The 19,213-nt window shown below is 32.2% G+C and overlaps 1 protein-coding gene across 4 annotated transcripts in view; it reads left to right on the forward strand.

The window, feature by feature from the left end:
- Positions 1-9,823: 9,823 nt before the first annotated feature.
- LOC135844076 (protein bric-a-brac 1-like) overlaps positions 9,824-19,213 on the forward strand; it is a 282,447-nt gene continuing 273,057 nt past the window's right edge. For all 4 annotated transcript variants that reach the window (XR_010558441.1, XM_065362176.1, XM_065362175.1 and 1 more), the window contains exon 1: positions 9,824-9,956. The gene's annotated coding sequence lies outside the window, so the exon portion shown is untranslated. The remainder of the gene's footprint in view (positions 9,957-19,213) is intronic.

Below are 19,213 nucleotides of genomic sequence, written 5' to 3' on the forward strand. Positions count from 1 at the left end.
AGTGATTTTTGTACATAATCAATGAAAACATTGTTGTCCTGCTTCAGTGATAATGTAAAATCTTCATGGTCAAGTATTAAAAAAACATCTTCAACTATCCCAGAATGCATTACAATACTCATTTTTCCCTTTAAAATTGATGAAATATGAAAAAAAAATGTTTACAGTTGTGTGAACAATAAAATGACTAAGGCGACTTTCACAATTAGCCCTTCAAATACCCTTCCTGTAAAATTTACCTTTTTGGACACTAGGTTGGTTTTCTCGTGACCGATCACAAATTATTCATTAATTTTGAATTTTTGATAACTATTAGACTTACTGGTAATTTTTGGTAAATTACTGGTAATTTTTGGTAAATTACTGGTAATTTTTGGTAAATTACTGGTAATTTTTGGTAAATTACTGGTAATTTTTGGTAAATTACTGGTAATTTTTGGTAAATTACTGGTAATTTTTGGTAAATTACTGGCAATTTTTGGTAAATTACTGGCAATTTTTGGTAAATAACTGGCAATTTTTGGTAAATTACTGGTAATTTATAGTAAATGACAGGTAATTTTTGGTAAATTACTGGTAATTTATAGTAAATGACAGGTAATTTTGGAAAAATAACTGGTAATTTTATGAAAAAGACTAGCTGGTAATTTTAAGAAAAGTGCCAGTATAGGTAAACTGCTTGAGATAGTTGCGATTTCTGATTCTGGTAAATAACTGACAATTTTTGGACATTTTTGGTGAATTACTGCTTATTTTTGATAGGTACATCAGGTACATGACTTAATTTTTGGAAAATTATTATTGGAAACCTTGAGAAAATTGAAGTAGGTATTGGAATTGGAAATAATAATAAATTTGCAGGTGATTTTTCATTTTTGATAAGTAAATTAATTGGTAATTTTTGGTAAATTTATAATATAATTTAATTTATGGTAAATTACTGCTAATTTCTGGCGAATAAGACTAACTGATATATATGTTGTGTACCAAGTCCGAAATTGTACAATTCGGGGTTGGTACAGCCAATTTTGTACCATCTCCGAAGTGTCCGGACCAAGCGAGAATATTACTTTTTCATCGGACTTGGTTTGTACCATGCCCGGAGGGTCCGGACAAAGTGTTCGACTTGGTACAATTTGTGTTGTGCAAAGTCCGAAGTATAGTTTAATAATGAATGAATTCGAATTTTACATCCCTTTATTCCATAAATATTAAGCCAAATAAAAGGAAATTCAAAGATGACTCTAAAATACACCACCAGCAAAATTTTCAGGTGCTGAAATTATTCATTATTGCTGATTTTTGGGGAATTTTTAAAGATTCAAATATTGCTATAATTATGCTCACTTTTCAAGAAAAAAAATCAAAAGATCAAATTGACCTAGTAACTAAAATGCTGAAATTTAGTTTTTACTCTCTATTTTCAACTTCTCGAGTCGTGAAATTTTCGTACCTTAACTTATTTGAAAACTATGCAATAAAACTTAGATTCCAAATTCATTTTTTTATGGATTTTTCAAAGTCAAAACTTTACCAAATTGTTGTGAAAGGCTGAAATTTGGTTTGTACCATATTATCAAGTTTCTGAGTTAATAGTTGATTTCTCCAGTAATTTTTTAAAAAATTAAAAAATTTTGGATTTGAACTGATACAAAATGGGTTTGAAAAAATCGATCGAAAAGGTCATAAAGATCGATGGCTAATCCGGGTTTATGTTAAATTTTAATTTTACTCTAAATACTTATACACAATTTACAAGTAGGTGTAAAAAAAATCACAACAATCGAGATGAAAACGCTTTAAAATTTGCTGCCTCCGAAAATTTGCTGCCCTAGGCAGCTGTGTTGCCTGTGCATAAATACAGTTCAAAACCACCACCAAACGACTCGAGAAGTTCAAAAAAAAACAAATTTCAGCATTTTAGTTAGTAATACCACAATTTGATCTTTTCATTTTTTTTCTTGAGAAGTAAGCATAGCAATATTTGAATCACTAAAAATTCCCCAAAAATCAACAATAATGAATTTCAGCACCTGAAAATTTTGTTGGTGGTGTATTTTAGAGTCATCTTTGAATTTCCTTTTATTTGGTTCAATATTTATGGAATAAAGGAATGTAAAATTCGAATTCATTCATTATTAAACTATATTTCGGACTTTGCACAACACAAATTGTACCAAGTCGAACACCTTGTCCGGACCCTTCGGGCATGGTACAAACCAAGTCCGATGAAAAAATAATATTCACGCTTGGTCCGGACACTTCGGAGATGGTACAAAATTGGCTGTACCAACCCCGAATTGTACAATTTCGGACTTGGTACACAACATATATATACCTACTGGTATTTCTGGCAGGGGTTGAAACTGTTGAAAAACCAAAAACCAAAAATGAAGGAAAAACCAAACATAAATCTGTTTTGTGCCAGGGATCGCGGAGGGGGGGGGGGTCAGTGCCTCCACCTCCAGCTCCGGCTCCCAAGTTTGAAAAAAAAATACCTCCGGCTCCAGCTCCGGAGATTTTTTATGAGTACCTCTACCTCCACCTCCGGCTCCACTTGAAAAATTTCAAGTACCTCTTGCTCCGGCTACGGCTCCGGGGGGCTCCTGCCCTCCAGCTCCGCCTCCGGAGGTCGAGGAGGGGGGGTTAGAGCCTTCCCCTCCGGCTATTTGAAAAAAAATACCTCCGGCTCTAGGGTTTTTTTGTAAGTGCCTCCGCCTCCACCTCCGGCTCCAGTAGAAAAATTTCAAGTACGCTCCTGCTCCCGGAGCAAGGCAAAAAAAGGGTACCCTCCGGGGTCCTCCGGGCCTCCACCTCTGTTCCGCTCCGCGATTCCTGTTTTGTGCAAAACTCAAAACCAAAAATAAAAAATACCTATTTGATCAAAACCAATTAACCAAAAACCAATTATAAAAAATTTAAAATTTAAATCATCAAAAATATCAAAATACCTGTAATGTTTTGACTTTTTATGCATTAATTGACTAGTAGAAATGAATACAATAATTAACAATACGGATACTACCTAGAATTAGGCGGCATAATGCGATAATTGGCAGGAAAAAAACTGAAAACTGAAACCAACAGGGCTTCAAACCCGAACGTTTTCGGGTACGGGTATCGGGTACGGGTACAGAAAATTTTTTCAGAGGATCGGGTACGGGTATCGGGTACGGGTACAGAAAATTTTTCGGGTACGGGTATCGGGTACGGGTATGGGATTTTCTTCAATTTTCGCCATTTTTGATACAATTTTGATGAAATACCTGAAAAAATACCCGATCTATCGGGTATTCGGGTTCAAAATAGTTTAATCGGGTACGGGTTCGGGTACAGGTATTCCTTGTTTTATTTTTTCGGGTACGGGTACGGGTTCGGGTACAGAAATTTATGGATTTTTGTTCGGGTATTCGGGTATTCGGGTACGGGTACGGGTATGGGTTTGAAGCCCTGGAAACCAAAAACCCAAAAGCAAATAAAAGTACCAAAAAACTATAAACCAAAAACCAATTATCAAAAGGTGAAAACTGAACTGAAACCAAAAACCAAAACCAAAAATCAATTTATTTCAGTTTTCAACCCCTGATTTCTGGTGACCAGCTGGTAATAATTTATGGTTATTGAGACAGGGGTGATAATCAAATCAAAGCCAATAACCATTAAATTAATCAATAACCAGTGAATAAAAATATCTAAGTAGGTATCATACAAAAATTTGTAACCTATTAACCAAAAATAAAATTGATTTTACATATGAGGAGCTTGGTTACAAAGTTAGACAAACGCCACAGGGTTGATTTTGAGAAAAACTATGTTTTTTGTTACAAAAATATACAGCTTTGTAAAGGCGGGGGATATTTGACAAATTGTAGTGATGATACTGAGTAACAAAAATACAAAAAATATCCTTCCACCATTGCCCCCCACCACTAATAAAAAGAACTTGAAAATGCACTTGTCTGATTTTGAAACCAAGATGAAGATAATTTGAAATTGAAGCTGTCTAGATCAGTTAGGTTTTGATACGTATAGGATTTTTAACCCTCTTTCCATTTCTGAGGTCCCTTAGTTTCAAAATAGTACATAAAGATAAAAGGTCAAAAAACGCGATCAAAGTTGCGCCTTAGTTTCAAACACGGACATGTGAACATTATCTTAGTTTCAAAATGAGACATATCCTATCATCTTAGTTTCAAAAACAGACATATCCTGGATATGTCTGTTTTTGAAACTAAGACAATTTGCACAAATGTCTGTGTTTGAAACTAAGGCAAAACTTTGAGCACGTTTTTCACCCTTTTACGTACTATATTGAAAATAACAGACCTCGGCAATGAAAAGAGCGTTGAAAATCCTATAAGAATCAATATCTAACTCGATTTTTGTAGAAGTGGCGTTTGTCTAACTTTGTAACCAACCTCCTCATATTTAATAATAATACATAACAACCAATTTAACCATAAATGATTTTTTATAACTCTCTTAAAAAGTATTGTTTTCATTTTCATTTTCACTTTTTAGATTTTTGGAATTTGGATCAGCCAAAAACCAATAATTTAATTTTTAATTACTTCCCTCGCTCTGCTCGGGAAATAAACCTCAAAAATCGTCAAAAATCACTTTATTTTACTAGTAGGATAAAATACCATTATTTGATTCAATTATTGTTATTTACTGGTTAATTTTTTCAAGTTTTTCATGTAATTTTTCGTGCATTTCTGTGTTATTGCCTTCATTTTTCCATTTTGAAAATAATCAGGTCCGGGTCCGGTATAATTTTTTTTTTATTTTTTTCACATATTTCATTTTGATTCAAGAATTTTTGATATTTCATTTTTCACTTCATTATTCCTTTGATTCCTTTCATATTCAATTATTCATAATTTCAATTAATTGAATAAAATAAATTAAAAATAAAATAATTTTATTTTATATTTTTGTTTGTTTTGAAAAAAAAGAAAAAAATCTTGAAGTAAACTAGCGCTCCTAGCGGAGACTGGTGATACCGGAACACAGCTGATCGACTCAACTTGTGACTTTATCCAGTTCCGCTATAGCTTGATACTTGATTATCTTATCACCATCTTATCACTATTTCCTAAAAATTATAAATTATTTCACAATTTATTCAGAAAATTGCGTTGTACTTGATAGTTGATTTTGCAATCTGCGTCCTGCGATACTTTGTGCCTTTCTTGCGATAAATCGACAATATTTTTAATTATTTTCGATTCCTTTAGTACTACAATCAATCACGTAAGCATCTTTTCTGTCACTTGATACATTACTCATCTCACTTTGCGTGATAACTGATGAGAACGCGAAGTAACTATTAATCTTTCTTTCCACCATTCAATTCATTGTACTCATCTCTACTGTTTATCATATACTTTGCCTACAGTGTAACGATGTGTCTGAATGAACAACTACAGCAAGCCGGAGAACTCGAGCAGCCGCAAGAGCAATTGGATAATATGAATATCGCATTCTCATTCACATTAAAAGTGACCGATAAGGAGCAAACGATAAATGGATACCTCGAACAATTGGTTTTGATCGAACAAGATGGCCAAATAACCGAACGATGGATTAAAAAGGAAGATCTCGATTGGATTTTGGAAACGCTTGACATTTCCATTGGTATGTAGAAGTAAAAAATGTCCAACACCAGTAATAAAATATTGTAATAAAACGCTATGTAACTTGTAGTACGCTTACTAACTCGATTGTTTTGTTTTATTGATACAGATTAAAGCCATGGAAAAGTACACGTCATCTTCGATCGCGTGCGTGCAGATTAATTTGAATGAAGCAATTCGGATTTAATCTTACCCAAGTATATTAAGTTAGCATTTATCTCGTTATTATGTATTATTATTTATCCAAAGTCTGACTTTTGTGTTCCTTACTATGTTATTCGATTGTTTAAAATATAAATACTTTATTTTGCTATAAAAGATAGCTACAGTGTTCATATTGCTTATTTAGACTTTCGAGATATAGGTACAAGATCTTTTCAGCTAATCTATAGCTAATCATTAGAAAACTTTATATTTCGTTGTTTAAATGCATCCGGAATGATCCATTGATTACAAATAATTCTCCATGCAATCGTTTAAAAATCAGTCTCAGAAACAATTCGATGAGATTAGAACAGTTTCACGAACGATTCATTCAATCTTATTAGCAAAAGCAGTCCATATCTAAAAAGTCAATGAGCTATAAACTGGATATGGCATTAGAAAGGAACAGAAAACGGTAAGATAGACTATTTCATGCTTTGAATATATTTCCAAGTTTGTTGTAATGCATTATGTAATTATTGAAGTATTTCCGTAGGCTTTAGTTGGAACCCTCGTCGAGGACACAGTTTGTATACATCTTTCCTCGACGTTTCCTCGCAAATTCTTCAATTATCGTTCAATCCGTATCGATTCAAACCATAGGAATAAGGTAAATACTTGTAATAAATTTCCTAGTTGGTTGGAATTCATATAAGCAAAGGCGAAGATCTAACCACTTTTCCATCCTAATAATAAATTTTCATGTTATTTTTAGGTGAACGTCGACGCAGCAATAAGGCAAAGATCCAACAACTTTTCTGTTTTCGTGATGTAGACGTTAAAGATTACGAAAGTGACCTAGCGAGATTCAGTTGACAAAAAATGTTTCCGCCTTCGATCACCTAATAGCTGGGCAGGTGATAAATTTGCTGAAAATGTTAGAAACAACTTGTATTTTTTTTTTTTCGCTAATTAGACGATGTTGAAGATTGTCTAACAAAATACTCACAGAGGCACATTTTTATCTGAAAAAGAATCTATATTTTTATGAATAATTGAATCATTTCTCGAATAAAACTTCAATTCGTTCAAAAAATTCAATTCTTCATGGCGATTGTTTTGTTTTCATCTGGGTTTTATCAGTATACGATAATGAGCGAAAAGCAAAGCCAGAGAACTGTATGAGATCTTAGTATTGAATCTGTTTATCTACTCCACTGGCAGCTGAGGCTCTCAGCTTTGGCTTCTGAGTCTGAGGACTGAGCTGTGGGCAGAGCAGGCACTATCCCTCATATCCCTGTGTCTCATTTCAATTTGGAATAAAATATACGAAGCTGTAAAAATAAAACGACGAAATGATTACTTATTGATTATATTATTGATTACCTAATTTGAGAATACTTACCTAACTAATTTCGTAATTATTTTATAATGACTTTACTAATTGGAACGAATGAACGAAAATAAAATTTCAATTACGCGTCGGAAAACGTCTCGTAATATTTTATATTTGATTTCGAATTAAAATTAGAAACCCACCTACAATACAAGTATTCATTCTACACAAATTCATACCAGATAATACACGAGGAAATTCGATTCATTCGTTTCAACCTTATTAAAAATTCTATCGTTGGTCATTTCAAAGATTTGATTCAGATTTCAAAAAGAGATCATTTCCGAGTAGAAAATTTTTAATTTACATTTCTGCTCCATTAGTCAATGACTGAATGACATCTCTACTGATAACGTTGAACCTCTTGAATGAAATCGTCGTTCGTAGGTTTACCCACTTAACTATAAGTGATGTTGAAAAGTGCTTAAAATATTACTGTCAATGACATTGAAATAATTTGGGGAAATTAATTTTGATTCATATCACACCTATCATTAGTAATTTGCATACCTAATTACATCATTTTGTAAAGAATGATGAACGAAAAATAAACTCATTGTTGGCATAAATTATTTAGCATTTACTCATCCTCCATTTTTATTTCTTAATATCACATTATTTTTAAAATAATATCTACTGAAGGTTGAAATTGAAAGTCTGAAAGTTGATCCCTGACTGACAATGCAGATGTGGATGGGTGAAATATTTCTTCAAGTGAGCAGGTTTTCAAGAGTTATTCTGAAAGTTGCCTAAAATGTATGAAAAAAGGTTTAAAATAAATTAGAAGGGTATAGAAACAGCAAAAAAAAAATCATTAAAATAATTTTAGATTAGGTTCTTAAGTGATGAAATTATAAACATTTTCCAAACATGCTGTAAAATTATTACAAAAAAAAAAAAAAAAAAAAAAAAGAAAAAGAAAAAGAAAAGAATCAAGTCCTTAAAAATTACCATAAAAATAAAAATAATGAAATTTAGGTAAAATTGTCAAAAAAAGCATGAAACAGTGTTTTTTACATGTCGAATTTGCAAAGGTGGGCAAAAGATCAGTTTTTTTTGCAGAAAATATTTGTTTTTTTTTCAAACTTCCTTAAAAATCTTGGTTTTTACCAAAACTGCCAAATAATGCTGATTTTTTTAAGCTCAATTGTCAAGAACAATCTGGTTGTCAAAATTGACAGATTTAGCAGAATCTTTGGTTCTTGTTCATCAAAAATGTCAAGGAGGGGCTATACTGAATTTAACCGTAAACTTATTCCCTTAACTTAAGAATAAGACTGGTTTATACTGAACTTAATGTACGTTAACATAAAAGTTGCCTTTGTTTAACTTCTAGGGTTAAGTTTAAGGTTACGGTTAAATTCAGTATAGCCTCTCTTTCAAAACGTTTGTTTCTTCTACCAAAATTACAGAAAAACCATTTTTTTTGTCAAGTTGAAATTTTCCAAGTCTAGCTTTCTTATTTTTGTGCCAAAAATCTTCTATATCAAAATAGCAAACAAATCGAAAACAAATAATAATGACTAATATGAGTAACTCATATTTTTCAGTAGGTACAATCATAATGTGATTGAAAAATAACCCAACTCGTGTAATCTAAATTGCTGTCATTCGTACTAACTTTATTATTAGTACAGTACCATATCAATATTGGTAGGTACTTTACTTAATAGCTTATCTCACAATACACAATTTTTTCTCCTACAGCAATATTAATGCAGATGTACCTACATAATAATAAATTATCAACAATGTACGTGCTGTAATTCGACCGATTATAATACATGTTTTTCAATTACGCATGTTCTTAATAATCTTGTATATTCTTATCCTACACAACTCGAATTACGTAAAACTCAAACGAATCGTAGATAAATTTCTAAAAATGGTAAAGTATTTTGAAATCTAGTCACATATTTCAATAAAAATAAAGCACACCCTTCAAAGTTCAAACTACCAGAAACATGTTTTTTTTTCGCAGCAATTTATATGTATTTTTGAGGGCGGAGAAAATAAACCTATGTTGGAGATAGCCTATCGTCATATTTTCGTTTCATTTATTGCTCTGGGAATGATTCGAGAGGTTCAATCGTACGATACTTTTGGTTGGCTGAATAGTGAATACTGAGTTTCCATTTTTTGGGGTTGAGAATGTGTTAATAGCGGGACGAAATCATTAACCCCTTCATCTTTACCGGTAACGTAACGGCGAGATGTGTTATTTCCTTTTTTACAAATCGAAAAAGGATTCTAAACTCTGAAGGGAGTGTAGTTTTCTAGTTTTAGTTCTGCTTTATGAATTACGATTGCGAATCAACAGCAATGTAATGGATGAGATGAAAGTCGAAAGATGATAAGATAATGAACCCGATAATTCATTATTCCAGAACGATCGTTAAATTAATTAGCCCAGTTACGAAATTCGCATTTAATAAACCGTAAAATACAATCTGAATTAACTTTTAGTAATTCTAAACATTTAAACAACCAGAAAAAAAGGTAAAAATAAAATAAAAACGAAAAAAACTTCAAACCTGGGACAAACTAGGTAGAAAAGTAGGTAACCAATAGAACCAGTTTCTACGTCATTCGTTCCTCCATTGATGCAAATTTTCAAACAAAAAAAAAACATTCCTGCGGCATCAAAACAAACAACAAAAGATGAGCATTTGAAAACATTTTTTTTTCACTGATTTACAATGTGTTTTGTGTTAAATATTTAATTAAATAATTAATTAATCAGCGGCAGATTGCACTTCTCCAAGGATACTACTCGAGTAAGCATTGTTATCATATTTTATCTTAATTTATCATCGTCAAATGCAGCTACCTGTTGATCATGCATTTGAGATTCTAGCGGTATCTAACTTTAGATAGAAAAATGCTACAAATTGAGTATTATATTTGATCGAAATACTCGTTTATTGAAGCCAGATCGATGAACTTACCGGTGTACTTTCATCACTAATCTCTAATCTTTCACCGAACCTTTTCTTGCTGGAGAAATGAGTCCTTTTCTTATGTAAACACAGGAGTAAAATAGTGTTTATTGCGTCTCGAAATCCACCTGCTGTATTCACACAGGTTGATTGAAAATATTCGTATCAATGATAAGTGATTTCTATCGATGAATTATATTAAATTCTCTGTTTACGAGTCATTTTTAGATTATATTTATCCGAATCGAGTCGATATGAGAAGCATTTCGTCAGCTAGAAGTACAGAATATTGAATCGACGATAGTTTAGAATATCAGAGTACAGATTTAGCAAACGATTCGAGTTCGAAGCAACGTACTACGAAAGCTCCAACATCGTGGATTCGTGTAGAATAACGAACCGATTTGAATTTTTAATCGCTGGAGATATTTTTCGAAAATGAACAATCGTTACCGGGGTAAAAAATGTATTTTTATTAGAAATTATTTCGCAAAATATATCATTTTGGAAATTCATCAGCAGCAGATACCTACGATGGTTAAACGTTTGCAATCCGAGCAAGAACTCGATTCATTTTTAATTAATTCATTTCGCATCGAACTGCTGAACTCGCCTCATAAACATTTCAAGCTTCAATTCGACCGAGAGAAATACTTGGTTTTCTTTATTTGATTTTATTAAAATTTCATTTCCATGTTACGGCGTATGATGAAAAATTTACCTCGTTGCCGCTATAAATAAAAAGATGAATTTTTTATAAACCGTCACACGATAGACAATTAGACGAATCGAAGTTGCCTTTGCCTCTCGCTGGCGAAATAACATTAATCCGGGTAAAATTGTATTATAAAACTAATTTTATGTAAATATTCGGCGTCGAATTTTCAAAAACAAACGTTAGAAAAAAAATAATAGTCGATTTCGATGAAAATCTTAAACCCCGGTGCGAAATATTAATAATAATAAAAAATAAAACGAAGCAATTATAATAATGAAATGAAAAAAAATGGTTTAAAAATAACAATAAGAAGAAAAAACGAGGGAGAAATTCAACGTAGGATAAAAAACGTTATATTAAAATAGTATTTTATAAAAAAAAAAAAATTATTCGAGGGATATAGCATCGCGTTTGGCAACTTGATAAATTCGAGATTCAATTTTTAACCGAATTACTCGAATTTTATGTCTTTTAATCTTATCTCCGAAATCTTTTTTTCAATTTTTATCCCATTTGTTTTCTTGTTTCGTGTGGGTGGTTCAGTTAAAAGACGTAAAAATACCAAGTTTCATCACCTCTTCGAACGAGTTCGAATTAATTTGCATATTATTATACCTACGAATGTCTATAGATTTTCGTTTTTAATTACTAAAATCAAGTTTTTAGCTACCCTTTTTTTTTTATCTATCGTTGGAAATTCTTGGTAATTATTTACCTCCGGCAGTAAACTGCTATTTAATAATTCGTCGTATAACAAATTACCGGAAAAATCATTCGAAATCATATTTCCTTTTGGAATTCATTCGAGACGCCTTCGCCTTCGCCTTTCTCTGCTAGTAGCTTTCGAATATCGAGGGTGGACGCCATTTTACCCCTAAAACGACGTCCATATGTAGAAGAAGAATGCTCGACAGCGCCGAATGACAAATGTCGGATTTATCTCGATGTGTGGTTCGCTTTCTAAAGGTTGTTTTTTTTTTGCCATCTCGTCGGTGAGTGTGAGAAGTATAGGCATTCAAGCGGAAGACTCGTCAGTCGGAGAAATTTTATTTTGTATTGGGATGGCGATGATGCGTGCGAAGATTTCAATTCGGTTCACGCTAAGCAGCAGCGAGAAGATATATGTTCGACGAGTAAATGTATTTTCATCGAGAGTGTAGTGGAATATTGGAAGAGGACTCGATTTGGAGTTGGAGTTTATTTTTTGCGCCTTTTTGGACTTGGAATTGATTTGAGAGAAGGGTTTAGTGTGTAAGCTCGGATTGGGGTTTTAATGGGGGTTTTTGATGAGTGCGAGGTCGAGAGTCGAGTATTGTGGAATTGTAGAATTTTACATGAAATGTGAACATACCATTCTTCCTCCGAATTATGAGAGTATTTTATTTCAAGTGAAAAATCTTTGAAAAAAATATTGTACAAAGTGGTCAGTTTAATTTAAAACTGCTATTTAAACCAAGAACCTGAATGCTTCGAGTTGCTCATACCTGTGGCAATTTCGATCACATTCGTGAGCAGATCTGAGCATCACTATATTTGCAAAAACGCAATTTCAAACTACATAGACATGTTGTAGTTTTTTGAATATTTCGAAATTATATATCCCATTGTGATGATGATGATTCAACTTAGGTGGAGGGGGGGAAGGGTCTTTGAATCCTCATTCCTGTTGAATCTAACTTTTCTGGAAGAAAAAAATTGATAAAAATAGTGGTACGAGTGATTCCTAATTTGGTATCATTTTTAATTCTCATCTCGAAGTGGAAAATATAGTGAAGGGTTGTGCCTCTTACTTCTATTTTATTTTCTTCTCACTCAAAAAAGTCATCTTTTGACAAATTTAGTTAAATTTCAAGTTTTATGTTGACTCACATGTTCGTTAACTTGAAGAAAAAAAAATTAGTTTTGACTGAAAAATTGAAACCCCGCTTTCGAGGCTTCAAAAAAGCAAAAAATACTGAAAACCTACGTAAATTGCATTCATAAAAGATTTGCTGCAATACGAATTTTTGGAAACTTTGAATACAACTATCGAAGTTTTTTATAATTTTTTTTATTTTTTGAGGGTAAGTAAGAGGGCAGTTTTCATTTATTTTTTATGCAATACCAAAGTATTTTTTAAGAATATCAAAAATAACATTTTAAAATATTCTGAAGTACCTGATACGAATCATTTTGAAGGTTTAAGGTATCAAATTTTCGACTCAAACTAAAAAAAAAATGCAAATATGACCTGCCTTAGTGTCTGGGAATCTTTTGTGGATGCCTGCTTCAGATTTGAACGAGATCGCAATTTTTGGAAACAGGAAGGCCTGAAACCTTCATAACCAAAATGTCAACTCCCCAAATTGATTTTTTGCGAATTTTTGAAAACTTGAAATGGATTTTTTTTGACGACTTTAGTCATTTGAAAAAAATGTATTATTTATGCAGCAAGAACGTAGAAAATTAATTTTGAAACTGATATTATCATAGTCCCTCCAAACTGAATTCTCCCATTTCCGGCTATTCTGGAGCCTCCGGTGTGATTTTTCATTTCTCCAAAATTTTAAAATTTTTCCAGAAGTAGCAAAGATCAATTTTGATAGCTAAAAATCGACTTGTGGCTTATTCTTGAACTGTCCAACCTGCAGACGTACACGTCAAGTGTGCTTTTTTTGGATTTTTTGAAATGTGCTGGTGAAAAAAACACACCAGAGGTGACTGCCTGGAATCTGTACAAAAGACAAATTCGTTCGGCAGGTCCAAGTTTTAGCTGCCTAAATTAATTATTGCGCATTCTGGAGAATCTAAAATCTAGCTAGCAGCTTCAAAATGCTAGTAAACTGTGAAATTCGGTTTTGGGGAGTTAATATTAGTTTCAGGACGAATTTTCATCATACTTTTTAATACGAATAAAATAATTTTTGAAAAAAATTCATCAATTATCAAAAATGGTCAATTTTTCTGAGAGGTTCTCTTGTACTTCGACCTACCTCACTCGTGTATTTTACTCAAGATTCCTGTATTTGTCATTGAGAATTTGTTGCAAATTCATCCTATCTGCTCATTTACTCCATATTTTGATTCAAGCATTCAAATCAGAACTTTTCCTTCGAAATTGAGATTTTTAAATCTACAGAATTTTTTCCTAATTGACGTATGATTTTGAAATATAAAAAATGATACGATTTTTACAATAAAAAGAGATTTTGTATTTAGCTTTAAATATTAAATTCAACTATTTCTGTTTAAAACGACGAATTTTCTATTTTGAATTGATTTTTTTTTCAATTTCTGACACAAAATGAAGACTTTCAGTTCAGAAAAATACACTGCTAAAAGTATGGATCAAAGTTTCCTTAACTACCCAAAATAATAATTTCATTCATTTTTTTTTCAATTTTAAAATTGTGACTTTTTTTGAAATTGGGTCTTTTGAATTTTTATAAAATTTTGTGTTGTCAAGCTGACCTTTTTTTGAGACTATAGAGACAAGATCGACATAATATTGAGTATTTTGAATAAAAACGATGATTCTGTATTCACCTAATTTTTTTCGACAGATTTGAAAATTAGAACTATTTTGTGACTTATGATTTCCAACATAAATTATGACCTTTTTTATTTTTGACTTCAAATAATGACTTTCTAACTACTTTTAATTCAAAAAAAAAAAAAAAACATAAACGTAATTAAAAACTTTTTTTTACCTATCAAAATAATGATTCTAGTGACTTTTTTCTTTGAAATTGAGACATCTAAATTCTACAGAATTTCATCTTGTGTGAGAAAATTTTCTCAGATTTAAAGCAAAACCGAAGCTTTTACGATTTTGAAACAGAATCAGGTCCACTTTGACTCGAGTTCTTGAGAAGATGATTCGAATTCAATTTTTAAATTTGCACTCAAGTTTTCTTAGTCAGAATAATCAATCTTCAAAATAAAAGATTTTTTCGCAAAATTTGAAATTTTTCACCTGTAAATTTTTTTTTGGATGCATACTTACTTTTTTCTCAACTAAAAAAAAAAAATAAGTGTTAATTCCTTCATTTTATTCATAATTTTTGAAATTAAAAAAAAAAAAACAGACTTTATAGAAACAGGGCTATCGAGACGGGGCAAAAGGAGCAGTTTGCCCTGGGCTCGCAGGAAAAAGAAGTGCCTGTGATGAAAGAATTAGAATACCCTATTTTTTTCACTTCTCAAAGCACAAATTTTCGAAAGCTTTTGCTCTGGCTTCGCTTGGGCTTGTTTTCTTTTCTTTTTCAAAATTGAAATTTCTAATAAAAAAAATACCATTCAACTTTTAAAGTGGAAAAATAAACTTCTCGCGTTAGAAGTATCGTTTTTATGCCTCTCGAAAGAAAAATTTTCAAAATCTTTCGCCCTCACTTGGGTCTACATCGTAAAAAAAATCTCTCAAATTCTAATTTTTTAAAAGCCAAAAAATGAACTCCTTGCATAAAAAAACATCGTTTTTAGTTCTCTCAAAGTACAAATTTTCAAAAGTTTTCGCCCTCGCTTCGCTCAGACCTGTCCTCTTTTTTTCAAAATCAATTTCCTAAACTAAAACATCGTTTTTAGTCCTTTCGAAATCAAATTTTCAAAAAACTTCGCCCTTGCATCGCTCGGGCCAATTTATTCGTTGCTCTAAAATGAAAAAAAATCCACATTTGAGCTCCCAAAAAAATCCAAAACAGAAAATAAACATTTTTATAAGTCGATATGAATAATGTGATATCAATCGACAAAATTGGTATTTTTTCCCCATATCAATTGGAAAATTTTCAGTCGACCCCCCCCCCACACCCTCTCTCAGAAAACCTCTATATTTCATGAAATTTCAAACTTTTTTGTCGAATTCATAATTCTTGAAACCCTTTTCTCATCGTAATTTTTGCACAACTTATTCAAGAATAATATGTACATATTTCAATTTTAAAATAAAAGTATGACTTTTCCTGGATTGTATCTCAAAACAATAATTTTATAATGACTTGAGGACAGAAAATTTGTGACTTTTCGAGTCTCACGTGTCAAAAATTATCACTTTTTCGTGGTTTTTTATTTTTTCATTACCATTTTCTATGAATTTCAGTTCAAAATGATTTCTCACAACCTTTGAACCAGGAACTCATCTACGAGTATTTCAAAATAATCTCATGTCAAAATCACGAATTTTTACGACCTTCTCTGGGTCTATCAAATATTAGCTTTCTATATTTCAAGTCTATTGAAGCTAAATAGGGGGGGGGGGGGAATCGGTCATTTCCCCTCACTTCAACTCCCCTCCCTCTCCCATTCCTTAATTCAAGAAATGCAACATTTTCGAGTCGAAAACATTCGAAAATTTGACCAAATACATCGAAAATCACCTATCGAACCCTATGCCATATACATCCGCGTATTCTTCGATTTCGAATTTCAATTCCAAAGAAAGGTACTATCGTAAGTCGTAATACACAAGCGTACATTTCACAACCACCACGTCGCCAAGACCATCCAGCTTAAGGGGGATCCGGTAAATATACGACACGCTGCGACCATTAAAAACCCATTTCCAATCGCAATTCGCAACCCCCTATCGTTTATGCGAATTAACAAATAGTTACATTTCCAATGGGGATGCTCATCTTCAGTTTGAAATTCGATTACAGCTCGCAATCGAGTCAACAAGTCTCTCACCACACACCGTACAATATACAATACATTACATATCCATTCAATTCATAATACATACAACAGTGAAGTCATACTGTACACGAGTTGTGTATTTTCGCATTGGAAAAAAAAATTGAAAAAAAACCAAGGGAACCAATTCCGTCCTCATCGTTGATGTACAAAAAAAAAACAGCAAAGCAGTAAGTTTATATTACACATAGAGAGAAACGATAATCACGAGCTTGGAGTCGAGCACCTCCATTTTACTGGCGCCTCGAGTACCATTACGCCGCGGTGGATTCTGCTGCTTTTGGAATTATTCAACGAGCCGACACCGGAGACCGAAGAAGACCGACGACTGAAAGGGGTATGGCCAGGGGAGGGGAGGGGAGGGGGGGGATCGGGAATAAAAATTAAGAAACAATGATAGGATGCAATAATAAAAATAACCGATAAAAACAAAAGCTGTAACGCCAGCGTATAGTTGATAGAGACAGAGAGAGGTACCATTGCGAGTGAGGAGAGGACACAAGGAGCGGAAAGAATAATAATAATTAGGACGCCAGATATGGAAATACATTTTAATGGTTTTATATCACAATCGTTGGCGCATTATAATAATTATATTGTATATAACGATCTTATATACAATACACAATCGTATATAATATGCATTATACATTTATTCTTTCGTTATACTGGAAGGAAAGAGGAGTAAAAAAATATGGAATTATCGGTCTACGACTCCGACCAATGGAAGCCCGAAGGCGATACGATTTTCTCGTATTGAACGTATCATTATACTTTGGTGAATTTACGTATCTTTCTCTCTCCGCAGTCTACCTCACCCCCAACCTGATATACTCTCGATTCTCTTTACCTACGTATGTATGTATGTATGTAGTACTTGTTATTGTTGGCCCGTTATAATATCACAAAAAAAAAATACTTTATTATTATTATTTTTCATAGTATATATTTTTATACCTCGCCCATAAACCCAGGTAATTTTTTCGTTTCATCGATGCCATTCTATAAGAGTATAGGATGAATCTCGATGTTGAAAAAAAAAAGCCCATTGAGAAAAATTAAAAACATAATCTGTATAGTTTTATCGCTCATTTGAGCTTGGGTTGAAAATATCAACATAGAGACACGAGCATGAGACGCGTTCGTACGATTAAGATTATGCTTAATGACTTTCTTTTCTTATAATACCGAAAAATACCTACAAATAGCATCCATCGTATATTTATACTTATGTGTATCATCGTCAGAAAAATGCTAGCTGCCGGGGTCGATAACGGGCGAATTTTTCTCTCCTTTTCAAATAAATTACTCGACTGTGTAGTACCTATAGAATGTGACCTTGGATGGTTTTACTTTTATATACTGGTGTTTGACCGGCTAATGATGCTCATACAATCATAGGTAAGCTTTGTATGGACTATTACGTACATGTACTTGTACAATATTATACAAGGTGGTCCATCTGTGAGGTTCGTATAAAAAATCGTTCTCTCAAAAATTTCCAAAAATCTCGCTTTTTTGTCAAATTTGCCAAAAATCGTTGAAAATTATCACCATTTTGGCGGAAAATCCCAAAAAATGATCGTTTTTTGCCAAAAACTATTTGAAAATCTCGTTTGTTTGCAAAAAATTGTAAATAAGTCTCGTTTTTTGCCAACAATTGGCAAAAAATTAGCAAAATTCTCGTTTTTCCATCAGAACTGCCAACAAGTCTCACTTTTTTACTTGAAGCTCGAAAAAATTTTCAGTTTCTTCCATAATTGCCCTTCTTTGTCAATTGCCAAATAGTGTTTTTTCTCTTCTAAAATTGGCAATGTCTTTAAACAATAATTCTAGCTTTTTAGCAAAATTGCTACAAATTTTTATTGTTTTTCCAAAAATTACCCAATAGTCTTGTGTTTTTTTTTTTGGTGAAAAATTGTCATAATGTGTAACTTTTTAATCAATAACCGAATTCCAAAAAAAAACTGGCTTCTTGTGAAAATTGTTAAAGTCTCGCATTTTGCCAATTTATTGTCAAAACTTCCACTTTTTAGCAAAATTGCTACGAGAAATCTTACTTTTTTCCAAAAATTAGTATGGTAATTACCCAAAAGTTTCACTTTTTGCCAATAATTTCCAAAAAAATCCTGCTTTTTGCAAAAATTGTCAAATTTTTGCATTTTGTCAATTTAGTAATTAAAAACACACACACACAAAAAAATGTTGAAAATTTTTGCTTTTTAGCAAAATTATCTACCAAAAAATTTCTCTTTTTTGCCAAAAATTGCTAAGAAATCTTGCTTTTGCTATAATATAAAATTATTGTCAAAGTCTGGTTTTCTGTCAAAAATTGCTAAAAATTATGTTTTTTTTTGTTTTTTTTTTTTTGCAAAAAATTTCAAAAAGTTTCTATTTTTTCCAAAGTTGTTTTGATTTGTTGCTTTTTTTTTACCAGAAATTGATTTTTGAAAAAAACTTTCTTTGTCCTGCTTTTTGCTAAAATTGCACAAGTTCCTATCGAAGTATCGAGTTCCATTTTTAGATTTTAATTATTAAAAACGTTGAAAAGTTCTGGATTTTTCGGTAATTTTTTTCCACATTAGTAAGGATGTTTTGCCCACATTTTGTCACGTTTTTGATTATTTAAGTTACCTTTTTTTGGGAAGGGGGGGGGGGTAAGCACGAGCTTTGAATTGTCCAAAATCGAGTCTGATGAAAAATCTCA

Source organism: Planococcus citri, chromosome 4, assembly GCF_950023065.1.
Source record: "Planococcus citri chromosome 4, ihPlaCitr1.1, whole genome shotgun sequence".
In the NCBI taxonomy this organism is placed as follows: domain Eukaryota; kingdom Metazoa; phylum Arthropoda; class Insecta; order Hemiptera; family Pseudococcidae; genus Planococcus; species Planococcus citri.